Source organism: Rhinatrema bivittatum, chromosome 2 (assembly GCF_901001135.1).
Source record: "Rhinatrema bivittatum chromosome 2, aRhiBiv1.1, whole genome shotgun sequence".
Lineage (NCBI taxonomy): Eukaryota > Metazoa > Chordata > Amphibia > Gymnophiona > Rhinatrematidae > Rhinatrema > Rhinatrema bivittatum.
This window is the reverse complement of record NC_042616.1, coordinates 239716864-239731960: the sequence shown is the minus strand read 5'-3', so window position 1 is coordinate 239731960 and position 15097 is coordinate 239716864. Positions and strand designations below refer to the sequence as shown.

At 45.0% G+C, this 15097-nt stretch overlaps 1 protein-coding gene and 1 long non-coding RNA gene across 3 annotated transcripts in view; one reads left to right on the top strand and one right to left on the bottom strand.

The window, feature by feature from the left end:
• The window catches only part of TMEM108 (transmembrane protein 108), a 521047-nt gene extending 509954 nt beyond the window's left edge, over nt 1-11093 (bottom strand). For both annotated transcript variants that reach the window (XM_029589322.1, XM_029589323.1), the window contains exon 1: nt 10846-11093. The gene's annotated coding sequence lies outside the window, so the exon portion shown is untranslated. The remainder of the gene's footprint in view (nt 1-10845) is intronic.
• Nucleotides 11074-11867, top strand: LOC115084436. Its single transcript, XR_003854556.1, has 2 exons — nt 11074-11245; nt 11726-11867. It is a non-coding gene; the product is annotated as an uncharacterized LOC115084436 (long non-coding RNA).
• Nucleotides 11868-15097: the final 3230 nt, after the last annotated feature.

Here is a 15097-nt window from a genome sequence, read left to right as displayed (position 1 = left end):
TTTCAAACTGAAGCTATGCTTTTCTCCACTTTTGAAGGAGCATTTGTGTAGGACTGCATTTAGACAGTGTGGTGCTGGGCTGACTTTGGAAGTCTTTGACACTAGCCCTGTGGGAATAAGATCTACAAACAAGTTGTAGGTGACACCTTCTAATGTACAAACTTAACATGTTTTTGACTCGTCAGTCCACAGTCACGTGAAACTGCATGGCAACCACAGTACTTTCTCATAGCACTGGGAATAGTTTGGAATAGTTCTAGCGCAAGTGCTTTCTACTAACAAGTATAACTGGACAGAAAATGATTAACACTCTTAAAAAAAAAACCACTCACAGAGTGAACTTCAATAAATATGCAAAACTATCACACACAACTGATGTGATCTACATGTGCTAAAAAATTAATAATATATGAGCGGAAAACTCATAAGTTGTACCCAGCATAACACAACTGGTAACTTTATATCATTATCATCTCCCTTCTCATGTGTAGCTGTGCACTTTTGTTTTTCTGTTTTATAATACAAATAAAATCAACTTATCATTAATTGTAGTTCATCAGTCCATCTCATAACATTTTTCAGAATGCTTAACATGGTCTGCGTTTTGAAATAATTCTTCCTCAGGAACAGGAAGTTTTTAGAGACATCAAACCCTCCCAACTGTCATTTACTTCCAAGCTCGATGTCACCGGTCGCACAAAGGCACAGAGCAGCGGTACTTCTTATAGGCTCAAAGAAACCCCAGGCATCAGCTCTCGTAAGGAGTCGTCTGTTCTTCTAAACTATGATGAAGCACTGTGCTTGCCATGTCATTGTTCAGTTCTTATTTGCCTTTTAAGATTTTTCATGATTGGATAACTTGGGGCTCTTTGAGCCTATAAGAACCGAGATGATGATGATATAAAGTTACCAGTTGTGTTATGCTGGGAACAAACTATGAGTTAATTCCCCTCATGTATTATTCATTTTTTAGCACATGTAGCTAGAATATCAGTGTGCGAGTGACTTTTTGGTTATTTAAAAAATGATGAAGCAATTTTCCAAAAATGTCTCTGGCTTTCTCCTCTTCTTTTTTTCTTTCCAACTCTTGGCTTTCGCTTTCTTACCGTCTCTTCCTACCTCTCCATCTCCTGTTTATTCCATCTTTTTCTCCCCTCTCACTCACTCTTCTTTCATTCACCTTTGTGTCCATTCTTCTTTATAGCTTTTGTCTCTTTCTGTCCTCCTACTCCCTCCCTTCCCCCAGCTTCCTCGCCTTACCTGTCCATTGTATCCAGATTTCTCCCTTTTCCAGGGCCGAGCTAAACTGAGGCTGCAGAGCTGAAAATGCATTGAGAAACCAAACTGAAATGACGGACCTGGTATGTTTTCTTTTAGTATATTTGATCACATTTCTTTTCTGTGAATACTCAATAGCTAACATTTTGTTTCCTTCTACTTATGAAAGTTTTTGATGGAATAAAGAAAAATATTGTGAAACTTGCCTGTTATGCCGCACTTGCAAACGTTCCTCATTTTTATTTTAAATGTAATAGACCACATTTAAACTCAACAAAGCACTACACACTGCTGAACTGTGTCATTTTTTCTCATTTACATGAGAACTCTCCCATTAAAGCCCAGAATAAATATTTTAGTGAATTGTGTTGTCTGTTCTGAAAAATATATTCACAAAGGGATCAATTTACTCTAAATCAGAAAAAATGTACCTCAAACAAGTGAAAATAAAGAAACTATATCATATATCATAGGTAGGTAGGTATTTATATCTCTATGGGAGGCCCAACTAGTAACTCGAGGTGAGGTTTAGGTATTAATGTAGGGGTTAGGGGCCACTTTGACATTCAAAGTGAGACATACGAACAGAACAGTGATCTAAACCCACCCGACCCTTTAAAACAAATCCCCCACCCTCCCGAACCCCCCCAAAATGTTTTAAATTACCTGGTGGTCCAGTGGGGGGCGCCATTTTGGCTGCCACTAATATAAATGGCGCCGATGGCCCGATAAAAAAAACCCCACCCGACCCTTTAAAATTACCCCCTTAGCCTCCCCCACTCTCCCGACCCCCCCCCAAACATTTTACACATACCTGGTGGTCCAGGGGGGCCGCGGGCAGTGATCTCCTGTTCCCAGGCCATCAGCTGCGCTAAAAAAAAATGGCGCCGATGGCCCTTTGCCCTTACCATGTGACAGGGCAAAGGTAGCGCCGGCGCCATTTTGAATATTGGCAATACGGCCCGAGTGCAGGAGATCGCTCCCGGACCCCTGCTGGACCCCTGCTGGACTTTTGGCCAGCTTGGGGGGGCCTCCTGACCCCCACAAGACTTGCCAAAAGTCCAGCGGGGTCCGGGAGCGACCTCCTGCACTCGGGCCGTATTGCCAGTATTCAAAATGGCGCCGGCGCTACCTTTGCCCTCACTATGTCATAGAGGCCGACGGTCGGCCCCTGTGACATAGGAGACCCTGCAAGATCCACCTAAGACCAGGCGGCCCGGGTAATCAAGGGCTCAACCTGAGGGAACCCCGGGTTGCTATTGGTGAAGCTCCAGCTAGCCTCTGTCTTCTCCTGTGCTCTGCCTCCTGGTGGCAGACGCTCTCCGGGTCCAACCGGAGGGCTGTTCCAATCCTGCACCAGGCCAAGGGTCCACTCCCAGCGCAACAGGTTGCCAAGGCCATGGACTCTGCAGAGTCTCCCGCCTTGCAGGCCATCCCTGGCCTAATAGTTCATGTCTGAGAACAACAGCGAACTATTGAGGCATTGACTTCTTCAGTAGAGAGACTACAGTCTCAATTAGAAGATGCTATTGTGACCAACTCTTGGGGTTGAGCTCAACCAGCGCCCTCACGGGCATCTCTGGCCCTTCCTGCTCCACCCTGCTTCAATGGAGATCCACGCCTCTGTCAAGGTTTCCTCAACCAATGTTTTAGGCAGTTCACATTACAGCCTGAGATGTTTCCAAGTGAAAATACCAAGATCACTTTCATCCTCTCACGCCTTGAGGGGAAGGTTCTGACATGGGCTTCTCCACTTTGGGAACGTACGGATGACATGCTTCATCATCTCTCCCACTTCATCTCCATGTTCAAGCGGACCTTCCAGGACCCTGGCCGACAGGCAGTTGCAGGTCACCAGCTCCTTCATCTCTGTCAAGATTCACACGCACTCACTGAATTCACGGTAGAATTCAGGACATTAGCCTCAGAACTGGGATGGCAAGAGGACTTCTTACGGGCAGTCTATCTGGATGGCTTATCTCCTGCCCTCAAGGATGAGCTGGCCGCTCGCGAGATTCCCACATCTCTAGATGATATCATCTCCTTGGTTGGCAAGATCGATCATCGCCTACGTCAGCGACATCAGGAGGTAAGAGCCTCTCGGCCCTCTGCCGTACACCCACCTCATGCTACCAGTCCTCAGTTAAAGGCCTTACCGGCGCCTCCTCCTTTAATAGAGGAGCTGATGCAGATCAACCGCAGACGCTTGTCCCCTGAAGAATATCTTTGACATGAGAAGGAGGGCCCTTGCCTGTACTGCAGCGGCTCCGGACATCTCTTACAAGCCTGCCCAGTTCATCCGGGAAACTGCAGAGCCTAAGCCCAGTGGGTGTCCCGAGCTTGGGCTCCACTGTTACTGGCCCCCAATTACTACTCCCTGTGTCCCTCTCCACAATTCTTCGCCACCACAGCCCTTGTGGACACTGGGGCGAGTGGCAATTTCATCTTGGATGACATCGTCACACTTCTCCAAATCCCGCTCCAGCCTTTGGACATTCCACTCAGGATTGCATCCATCCAGGGACTGCTCCAAAACTTCTTACCCTTCCACTTACTCACATCCCTGTCTCTCACCTCTCCCTCATTCTCTCTCCCTACTTCCCTCACTCTTCCCCACCCCATACCTCCTCCCTGCCCTATCAGTCCCCGCCCCCTCACGCACTCTAACTCAATCACTACCCCTCCCCTCCCTCACCTCTCACTCCAGTCCCTCCCTCCTCCCCCTCCCTGAGTCCATCCCCCCAGTCCCTCCCCTCCCCTCAGTCCCCTCCCTCCCTCTCCTAACTCTCAGTCCTCCCCTCCCTCCCACCTCAGTCCATCCCTCCTCATGCTCCCTCCCTCAGTCCCCTCCCACTGCCCCTCCCTCCCTCTCACTCAGTCCGTCCTCCCTCTCACTCAGTGCCCTCCCTCCCATCTCCTCTCCTCCCTCCCTCGCTACTGGCCGCCGCTGCCGCCGCTCCTCGTCATCGTTCGCCGCCGCTCGCTGCCGCCACCGCTGCCGCAGCCACCCGACACCACCGCCACCATGTTTTTTTTTTTCTGACGCTGGCTGAGACCGACGTCCTTGCCCGCACATGCGCAGTAGAGCGCAGCTCTACTGCGCATTTGCGGGCCGTCGGTCATGGCCCATTTATAAGGTAGATTCTGTTGCTGTTTCCTTCCTGGGTCAGCAGCTTTGTCAATCTGCCTTCTTTTTTACTTTTTTTTTTGATCCAGCAGTTTCCTCCTGCTCCTTTTGGGCTTCTTGCTTCCTCAAAAAAAAAGGCTGGGATGTGGCACCATGAACCTTTTCCCCTATTTTATAGACTTTGCCCCCTCACCTTAGGTTAGTCCAATCACTGCACAGTCCTCAGCCAGAGGGCCATGTTACCAGGGCTTCTTCCAGAGCTTTACAAACGGGGTCCTAAATCCAGCTACTAGATGTTATCATTTTGTAAACCTCAAAACTTTGTAAACCATTGTGATGGCAAAACCAAACGACGGTATATAAAACTTGATAAATAAATTAATTAATAAATCGTTGTGTCCTAAAGGCTGTGAGCGCTACTCCCAAAGCATTCTCAGCTGCAGAGAGTCCAACCCAAATTCCTCTGTATAGCAGTGCACTGCACCACCATTAAGCCACCAGGCCAGCCCTTTGTCTGCTTTCTATTATTGTCCATAGCTGTGGTGTCATAGGCATCATAGTGGATGACACATTGAAATCATCGGTACAGTGTGCTGCGGCAGTCAGAAAAGCAAACAGAATGTTGGGAATTATTAAAAAGGGAATGGTGAATAAAACGGAAAATGTCATAATGCCTCTGTATCGTTCCATGGTGAGACCGCACCTTGAACACTGTGTACAATTCTGGTCGCCACATCTCAAAAAAGATATAATTGCGATGGGGAAGGGACAGAGAAGGAGGAACAAAATGATAAGGGGAATGGAACAGCTCCCCTATGAGGAAAGACTAAAGAGGTTAGGACTTTTCAGCTTGGAGAAGAGACGACTGAGGGGGGATATGATAGAGGTGTTTAAAATCATGAGAGGTCTAGAACAGGTAGATGTGAATTGGTTATTTACACTTTCGGATAATAGAAGGACTAGGGGCACTCCATGAAGTTAGCATGGGGCACATTTAAAACTAATCATAGAAAGTTCTTTTTCATTCTACGTACAATTAAATTCTGGAATTTGTTGCCAGGGCGTGTTGTTAGTGCAGTTAGTGTAGCTGGGTTTAAAAAAGGATTGGATAAGTTCTTGGAAGAGAAGTCCATTACCTGCTATTAATTAAGTTGATTTAGAAATTAGCCACTGCTATTACTAGCAACAGTAGCATGGAATAGACTTAGTTTTTGGGTATTTGCCAGGTATTTATTTATAGCCTGGATTGGCCACTGTTGGAAACAAGATGCTGGGCTTGATGGATCCTTGGTCTGACCCAGTATGGCATGTTCTTATGTTCTTATGATCTATTCTCTGTATGTTGATAGGTTGGGTCTAAAACTGGGTACTTTTCTTTTGTTATCTTTGATATTTACAGCCCTATGATAAAATGATGCGCCTCCCAATTGTCTGGGAGCAGTGTAAATGGATCTGAAAGGAATCCAGCCATACTTCACCCCATTGCCCAGATGCTGAAGATGGAACCTAAGAGTCCAAGATGATTAGTTTAATTTAGATTTTCACCTTCTGTGTGTCTCTTTTCTAAGTATGCCATCTGTATACACCAGATATAATATGGTGGCTGACCTGTAAGAGGAGGTGTATACAGTTTGTGGTGTGAGGGAGAGATATGAATGAAAAGTATGCAGTTGGTAGTACAATGAGTAGTCAGAATGGGTGAAGTGTACTTGCTAATACAGCTGAGCAGTGCCACAATGCTGTATGTCTTCTGATATTCAGGGAGGGTCATTTTCAGCAGCTCATGTGTGGCTAAAGTCTGCACGTAAAAGGAGCCCACAGACTGTAGACTTAATTTTCAACGTGGTTTTATACGTAGAAGTACACTTTGAAAATTTGCAGGTGATCCCAGTATGCATGTACACAAATGCCCAGGAAGTGACACATGCTTGGGAGCAGCTGTAGCATACTGCATGTTGTGTTCCGCACCCACGGCCATCCGCGGGCAAGGCCCCCTACCTTGTCTGCTTGACCGGACCGCTGGCGGCAGCGTCGGGGCAGATTGCCCTGCGTTCGGGCCCGGTGCCCCCGCACATCGGCGCGGACCTCCAGGCTAGCCACTGGGTCTGGAGCTGTCCCTGCTCCTCCCTCACGGCAGCTGCTGCTTTCCTCCGCGGTCCGGGACCCAAGATGGCCGCCATCTTAGGCGCGAGGCCGTGCCTCCTCACCAGATTTAAAGGGACCTCGTCCCTTTAATCGCTCACAGCTGATTCCTATCCACAGGACCAGAGGAAGTATAAAAGGAGACTTCCTCTGACCATTCCTTGACTTGGCAACTTCGTTGTTTGTCAGGTGAGTTCCAATGTCTTGATTCCTTGTTCCTGCTTCGTCTTGGTATTCCTGGTTCCTGACTTCGGATCGGCTAGCGGTGATTCCTGGTATTGACTTCGGATCGGCTAGCGGTGATTCCTAGTATTGACTTCGGACTGGCAAGCGGTGATTCTCTGGTGTGTGACCTCAGACTGGTAAGCGGCGACCCTCTGGCACTTGCCCTTGGACTTCTCCCTGACCATCGTCTCCAAGGGCCCACCTAACTCCCAGCGGCCCGGGTCCCTACGGGCTCCTCCCGGGGGGGCCGCGGACTTCCAGTGGCGAAGACACACCTCCGTTCCTCGACGTCACGACTCTTGGCCCGCCTTCACAGTTGCGCCTGTCTACAGTGCCGAGGGTCAGCTGGTCACATCTTTTGTTTCTGCCTCGCCACCCAATGGGAGAACCTACGGATCTTCCTCCAAGGTATACCATCCTCCCGTCGGCCCAAGGGTTCACAGGCCTGAGCATAGCACTGTATGTACATTTCTGTGCTTGAGAGCAGCTGTAACTTTCTGTACGTACATTTCTGTGCATACTTTCAAAAATGGAAAGTATGCATGTAAATGCTTTCCCCACCCAAACACAGAAGGGGATCCGAAGATTGATGTGCATGGATGGAAGAAGAGTCTGTGGGCTGATAGTGTCTGATGATCTGAAGGTAGGAAAGCAATGTGACAAAGTGGTGACTAAGGCCAGAGGAATCCTGGGTTACATAGAGAGAGGAATAACCAGAAAGAAAAAGGAGGTGATAATCCCTTGCACAGGTCCTTGGTGAGGCCTCACCTGGAGTATTGTGTTCAGTTCTGGAGACCGAATCTCAAAAGAGACAGAGACAGGATGGAGGCGGTCTAGAGAAAGGAAACCAAAATGGTGTGGGGTCTGCACCAAAAGCAATAAGAGATGAGACAGAAGGACCTAAATATATATCCTGGAGGAAAGGAGAAACAAGGAAGATATAATACAGACTTTCAATATACCTTAAAGGTATTAGCACATGAATTGAACCTTTTGTGATGGAAAGAAAGCTGTGGAACTAGGGGTCATGATATGAAATTCCAAGGGGTAAACTCAGGAACAATGTCAGGAAAATATTTCGCAATGGAAAAAGTGATGGATGCATGGAATGCCCTCCAGGAAAGGATGGTGAAGACAAGTACAGTACTGGAATTCAAAAGGGCATAGGATAAACACAGAGGATCTCTAGTGGCTAAAAGATGGAAATGAACAAACATGGTAACCTGTCGTAACTTTTGGTGTAAAATTTCTGCATGGGGGTAACTGCACGTAGCGGCAGTTACTACCCTAACCAACTTGCTGGGCAGACTGGATGGACCATTTGGGTCTTTATCTGCCGTCATTTACTATGTTACTATGTTAACTCCACCCCCTGGAATGCCCTCCATAAGTGTGGGGTAAAGTACGCATGCAATCTAGTTACTTGCATAGTTTTCCCCCTCACAATCCCTCAGATAATTTTCAAAAGCCTATTTACGAGTATACACCAGGATTTATGCATAGAAGTCTTTTTGAAAATTACCCCTTAAGAGTCCTGGGCATACATAGCATTTGCTCTCTGTATTTGCAAAGATGACAAATGCATTTTTGGAAAAGTTTGCATAAATCTATAAAGTGTGAAGTGTGAGCTCTGTGAGGTATGACTGAATGAGCATGAGACAGAGAGGAAGTAAAGCTACTTAGGAATGGAAATTTCCACCTAGATTAATGTAAGAGGTATGAGGATAAGGAGGCAGCAGTGTGGCATTCCTGCTTATAAGCAAATGACATTCTATTGATTGTTATCTAGGCCATTCCACCTGTACTCCCCACATATGCGTATAAACTCCCTTGCTTGCAATACTGATATTGACTGTAGCCTTTTGTCCTCTGTAATTATTTTCTTTTTGAGGGTGGTTAAAATATCAAAGCTTTCATGATGGACACACAGTGGAAGAAAACCCTTGATAAACTAGGCTCTGTATGTAAAGGAAATACATTGTTTAGAATTCTCCCTTGATGGGTCAGGTGTTCCCAATGTTTACCTCTTCCTTTATATAAATCTTTCATTTGAATCCAATAGGCTTTGACTGCTCAAAGGAGTGATAACCCTTATATATATGAACCAAATCATAAATCTCTGTTCAGCCTGTATCCTTGATCTAAAGCACTTTCAGAGGGCAGAACAAACCAACCGAAAACATGTGTGAGCTCACTGGGCTCCTGTAGTTTCATGTGCCTCTAAAACCGGACAATCTGATCTCCATAATACATTTTAATGGGCAAAAATGAAAGACCGCCCAAAACTCCAGTGGCATTATTTGTGCTTCTTAAAGCACTCACAATTATTTTGCGAAAGCTTTTATAAGCATGCCAGATTTATGCATTGTGGAAAATCATGCACTATTTCAAAATTATACAACCCAAATCATAGCTGGCCTTTTTGCTACTTCTTTTACCATTTCTTTTCAAATTGCATAGCAGTAGAATCTGTTGGCATTTTGCATAAACATGAAGCTTGGTGCAAATACAAAATTCATTGTGTATACAAAATACTTGCAGTTTTACAGAGGTTATTTGTGTGTTTGTGATTTTTATGCCCAGTCCTTAAATCAGGTCCTAAGTATTTAGCACACTGCTAGTTTGTTTTCTACATGGCACTGTATATATTGCAAATGAACTGTTACTAGGTAAAGGTGCTGTAGCAGATTTAATATGTATTCTTTATTGTGAGAGAAAAGCATTTTAACTTCACAGTATAATTCCTACTGATTCACAGCAAATTCCTCTCAACCAGATTCATAATTGTCATTTTCTTGGTTTATGAAGTGTTACTTTCAGTAAATCCTGTTATTTTGCACCATTAAATACAAAAAGGATGAACTGGAAGCCAACAGAATAATTTGTTGGATAGCACACGCTACGCTGTACAAGTAATTTACTGTAGATTTGCAGATTTAGCTATTAATACCTGCACAGATTTGCTTGTAATATCCAGTTATCCAAAGGACTGATAAGAATTTATCGTGGTTAATTTAGACATTAACTCCTTGCTGACAGCTGCTAGCCATAATCTATACGAGGAAACTATTATTCACGCATCCTCAGTAGCTGGAATATCACTAACTACTCTCCACAGTATGCACTGCAGTTTTTTTTTCCTTTCAAAGACTTCTATAATTCTATAGTGTGTATTTGCTACAAAAGAAGTGAAATTCCATTTGTGGTTTAATTTCCACCCAATACGATCTATTTTCTGGTATTGAGAAAGTTTAATGCATTATCAAATTGATTCGTGATTTTTTTTTTTAGTTCACTTTATTTCTGCCTTCCTAAGGAGTGCTTCAGCTTCTAAACAAAAGGAAGTCTCATGAGTTTGATTTTTCCTTAAGCTTTTATTTTGGCATTCGATTTAATGAAATACGAGGATCGGCTTGTTGTGCACTGGTTAAGGTATTTCTCCTGCAGAAGCACGGTGCTTTTTGTAATGGACTATGCTTCAAGCGCAGTTCACAGGAAGCTGCCGTCCTTCATGCACCATTCTGTTCCAAATACATCGCAAGCCACGCACTCCAAACTATATTCTTTGCATCATTCGTATGCATTTGCTGTAATGCTAGCAACATGTATTCCATTTGGTGCAGTTTACAGTTATAATGAACATTCCCTGCACGGTAATATTCTGACTTTCTTTACCCAGCATGTACTTTAGATGGGATTGTGATTTTTGCTGCCCTTTCAGGCATATGCAAATTATAAAGGTAGAATTTTAAGTGCATGCCTGCCTGCAATGTTTCTTCTCTCCCCTCTCTTATATTCAATATACATTTGCTTCAATTTTTATCTCTCAAAATGCAGAACTAGGAGAACTAGGCTGTGAAAAAATTTCAGGCATATCAGCATATACAAGCAAAGACACAACATTTGAACAATATTTAAGAACATTGCAACATTAGGGGAGAAATAAAAAGGAAAATGCCGAATTCAAAAGACAAATTAAGGTTATTTTCTGCTGTACTCAGAGACTTTGCTCTCCCAGTGGTCCAGAAGGATTTCGGCTGCACAATGCATTAGAAAACCAGCGGAGTGCTTACCTGGAGGTGCTAAAGCTGTCAGAACGCCGCGGAGAGGACACCGTCTCGCGCGCGCGCGCACGCACTCACTGATCTCCTGCTGCCCGTTCTGCAAAACCGGGGAAGGCCAATAGCACGTGTTGCCTAGCATCGGTCACGTGACGGTGCTAGCCAACCCCGAAATGTTCGTTGCTGTGCCACCAGCTTCATCTTCCCGGGTTGGGGAGTGGGGGAGGGGGGGGCAGATATTTAATACGGTTCCCAGCTTGCTCGGGGCAACGGCGAGGTTCCCGGAGTCAAGGCAGGGGAACAGAATCCTGGGCTGCGAAACGAGGGCGAAGCTCCCAGGCAGGGGCTTCCGCCCTCCCGGAGCGCTGCCTTTCAAGGGAGAGGAGCTGGTGGCGATGCACAGTCACTGAATGTAAATGAGGACGTTCTGTTGCAACAGCAGGGACGGGTTATTACGGAGATTAGAAGCAGGATTTACAGGCGCTGTGTTGGATTAGCAGTAACTGCACTGAAATGGGAAGTCTCAAAGCACTTGGTGGGACAGTTTAAAACGAGGTTAAGGATATAAGGAAGGAAGAGAATGTGCAGAAAGGGCATACTTAAATGTAATCTCCCCGGTATCTAAAACAAATATCTGGTGTGCCTTGAAAACTGCTAGAATGTTTATCAGATTGATTGGACCTATAGATAAGAAAAAAAGAAAAGAGTATACAAGAAGATGGGGAGGAGGGGACATTCAGGAAATCCTTTCGCCTACAGTGGATTACAAATCATTAACAGTGAAAGCAATTGCAAGTGTACTCAAATTGTTTTAGTTGCTGAAATGTTGTTACTTAATGTATTTTAACCTACCTACAAATCTCACAATCCTGTACCTTTCCCTTTATTTTAGACTTCCGTTTCCCAATTTGCAGTCCATTAATTATTTTCATCAGAACTGGAACATCATGAAAGGAAGATTATTACATTAGAGATAGGCACAGGAGAAAGAAAAAAAAAACATCGGAACACCATAATTCCGGAGGGACTAGCTTTCAGCAATCTAACAATGTTCTGGAATGCACTGGAAATAAACAGGACATGTGAATGACAAGTGTGAATTGGAGGAGACTTTCTTGTACCCGATGACTGATGAAAAGCCATGGGAAAAAGTAGCATCACCGTAGTTAGATCTCCCTAGCATCCTCAGGATTGGCCCCTGCGCTCCCCCTCTCCCCCCCAGATGCTGCCCCGTGACGTTTGAGAGCCGCTTTCTGCTAGAACAGTTGAGCATGAGCAGAAGAACTCTGATGAATGGGGTCCTGTCAGAGCTTTAGCATAGGCGCACACACACACACAAAAGAAAGTAAAGAAAGGCAAAGAAGAAAATACGGTGAAGAAAACGAGAAAAGACTGAAAAAGAGAGTGAGAAGACGAAGAAGCTAAAGCAGGATGATGAGCACCAACATCATACACATATTATCACAGCATATCTGCAGTGAGAGAGAGGATCTGAATCACAGTTCCAGAAAGATTTTAATTAGTTTTTTCCTCCCTGGGGTATTCAGTTAAGGTGTTGATGACATTTGTCTCTAGCAGCAAACAGATGACAGCTACAGTTTATTAGTAACAGTAATATATTGAGCTCATCAATATGTCTGAAGTGAGAGTGACCCAGATCTAAATAAATGATTTTTTATATTTATTTTAGAGGGAGTGCTGCTCTCAATGTGTATACAGTAGGGACAGATGACGGTTATAATAGTAAAGGTACCAGTAGTAACATACAGTTGTACCAAGCAGGTGATGTCACTGTGCCCGAGGTGATGGGAAACGTCATAGAATAATGTGATTTTTTTTTTCAATTCTACTATAGTAGCCTACTTTTGTCATTGTATTTGCAAAGACATTTACAATCAGTTTAATAATAGTAACATTCATATTATATATATATATATAGGGCTGTTTTCTGAACAATCTAAACAGCTGTCTAAATTGTTAAGCAGTTAGGCATCTAGATTAAGGAATGTGAAAATTGTTTCCCACTGAGCTACCAAAAAGTGAGCATCTTGATAAGAGGGCTTAAGTTAAGGGAATAAACAATATGTATTTAATTTTTAAATATATTTAAGGGTTTCCCGAAAGTGTCCCTCCCTTACTAACTGCATCAGTGTCTTCACAGACATTTGGTGATGAGATAGTAAAGAAGGTGCTGTTGTTTTCAGACACTACCCAATGGGAGGTGTCTTGTTTCTATAAAATTGAGGAGCCATTTTACCTTTCTGTTCTTTCTTTCAGTCTTCTATCCTAGGAAGGTGGCTGAGACTTAAGGGTGGCATTCTCAGACCTCCAAGATTTGGAAGTCTTCTTGGGATCCAAGAGGATCCTAAGAACAAAAGAAACAGTGGTGATTAGAAATGGAAGGGGAGTTAGTCCCATACTTCATCTGCACTGATGATTGCCTTCTTTGCTCTAAGAAGGAGGGTTGCAAGCTGGAGTCATCAAATGAATTGCCAGGCTTGTGAACCTACTACCAGGGATGTGTATTAGTTTAAGAAATAAAAAATAAGGCATCCAACCTGAATCTAATGGATTGTTTCAGTTAATAGAAAATGGATACAAATGGGCAGTGCTGCCAAAAATCTATAAAATGTTTCATTTTCATGCGTTTTCATTTCCTATTATATATAGCCTATGGGTCAAACAAAACTGCAGGGGGATTTTCTGTTCAAGGCAAGCTAGCAACCAGTGATGATGTCACTATTAACCTAGACTGACTGGAGCCAGGGCAGGAAGGGGCAGAGAACAAGGCAGGAAGCATGACCAATTAAGGTCATATATTTTTTTAACCAACCTATCCTAGCTAAGGTGCATGGATTGATAGTGACTTCCTTTTTTTTTTTGTTCAAGCTGAAAGTGAAAGTTTGAACCAGGACCCATTTCAGCTCATTTGTCTCTGGGCTGCAGGACAGCATGGTTGTGGATTTAAACCTCTGAGAACTGAAAAAAAATGAGACTGAGAAGGTACTAGGAGAATGGTGAGATGGGTTCAGGCTGTGCTTTGTTTGCTGCGTCCTTTTCTGATACACTGTAACCGTGTTCATTTTTTTTTCTGTTTTTCAGTGACACAGCAGTGACTAGACTATATAACTGTGTAACTGAAAAAATCAGGAAAAAAAGTCAGAGAGAGATTTAAACTTCAGAAGTGCAGTGTACTGACTAGAAAATACAGTAAAGGAGCTCGGCTTGAATTTTGATTATCCGAGTCTCATCTTGGAGTGGAAAGGGATTCATCTCTAAATACTAGGGATGTGAATCGTTTTTTGACAATTTAAAAAAATCGTCAGATAATTTTTAAATCGTCAAAAATCGTTAGAGTCGTGATACAATAGAAATTTCCCCGATTTATCGTGAAAAATCGTAAATCGGGGGAGGGGGAGGGCGGGAAAACCGGCACACCAAAACAACCCCTAAACCCACCCAACCCTTTAAAACAAATCCCCCACCCTCCCGAACCCCCCCAAAATGTTTTAAATTACCTGGTGGTCCAGTGGGGGGGGCGCCATTTTGGCTGCCACTAATATAAATGGCGCCGATGGCCCGATAAAAAAAAACCCCACCCGACCCTTTAAAATTACCCCCTTAGCCTCCCCCACTCTCCCGACCCCCCCCCCAAAAACATTTTACACATACCTGGTGGTCCAGGGGGGCCGCGGGCAGCGATCTCCCGTTCCCAGGCCATCAGCTGCGCTAAAAAAAATGGCGCCGATGGCCCTTTGCCCTTACCATGTGACAGGGCAAAGGTAGCGCTGGCGCCATTTTGAATATTGGCAATACGGCCCGAGTGCAGGAGATCGCTCCCAGACCCCTGCTGGACCCCTGCTGGACTTTTGGCCAGCTTGGGGGGGCCTCCTGACCCCCACAAGACTTGCCAAAAGTCCAGCGGGGGTCCGGGAGCGACCTCCTGCACTCGGGCCGTATTGCCAGTATTCAAAATGGCGCCGGTGCTACCATTGCCCTCACTATGTCATAGAGGCCGACGGTCGGCCCCTGTGACATAGGAGGCCCTGCAAGATCCACCTAAGACCAGGCGGCCCAGGTAATCAAGGGCTCAACCTGAGGGAACCCCGGGTTGCTATTGGTGAAGCTCCAGCTAGCCTCTGTCTTCTCCTGTGCTCTGCCTCCTGGTGGCAGACGCTCTCCGGGTCCAACCGGAGGGCTGTTCCAATCCTGCACCAGGCCAAGGGTCCACTCCCAGCGCAACAGGTTGCTAAGGCCATGGACT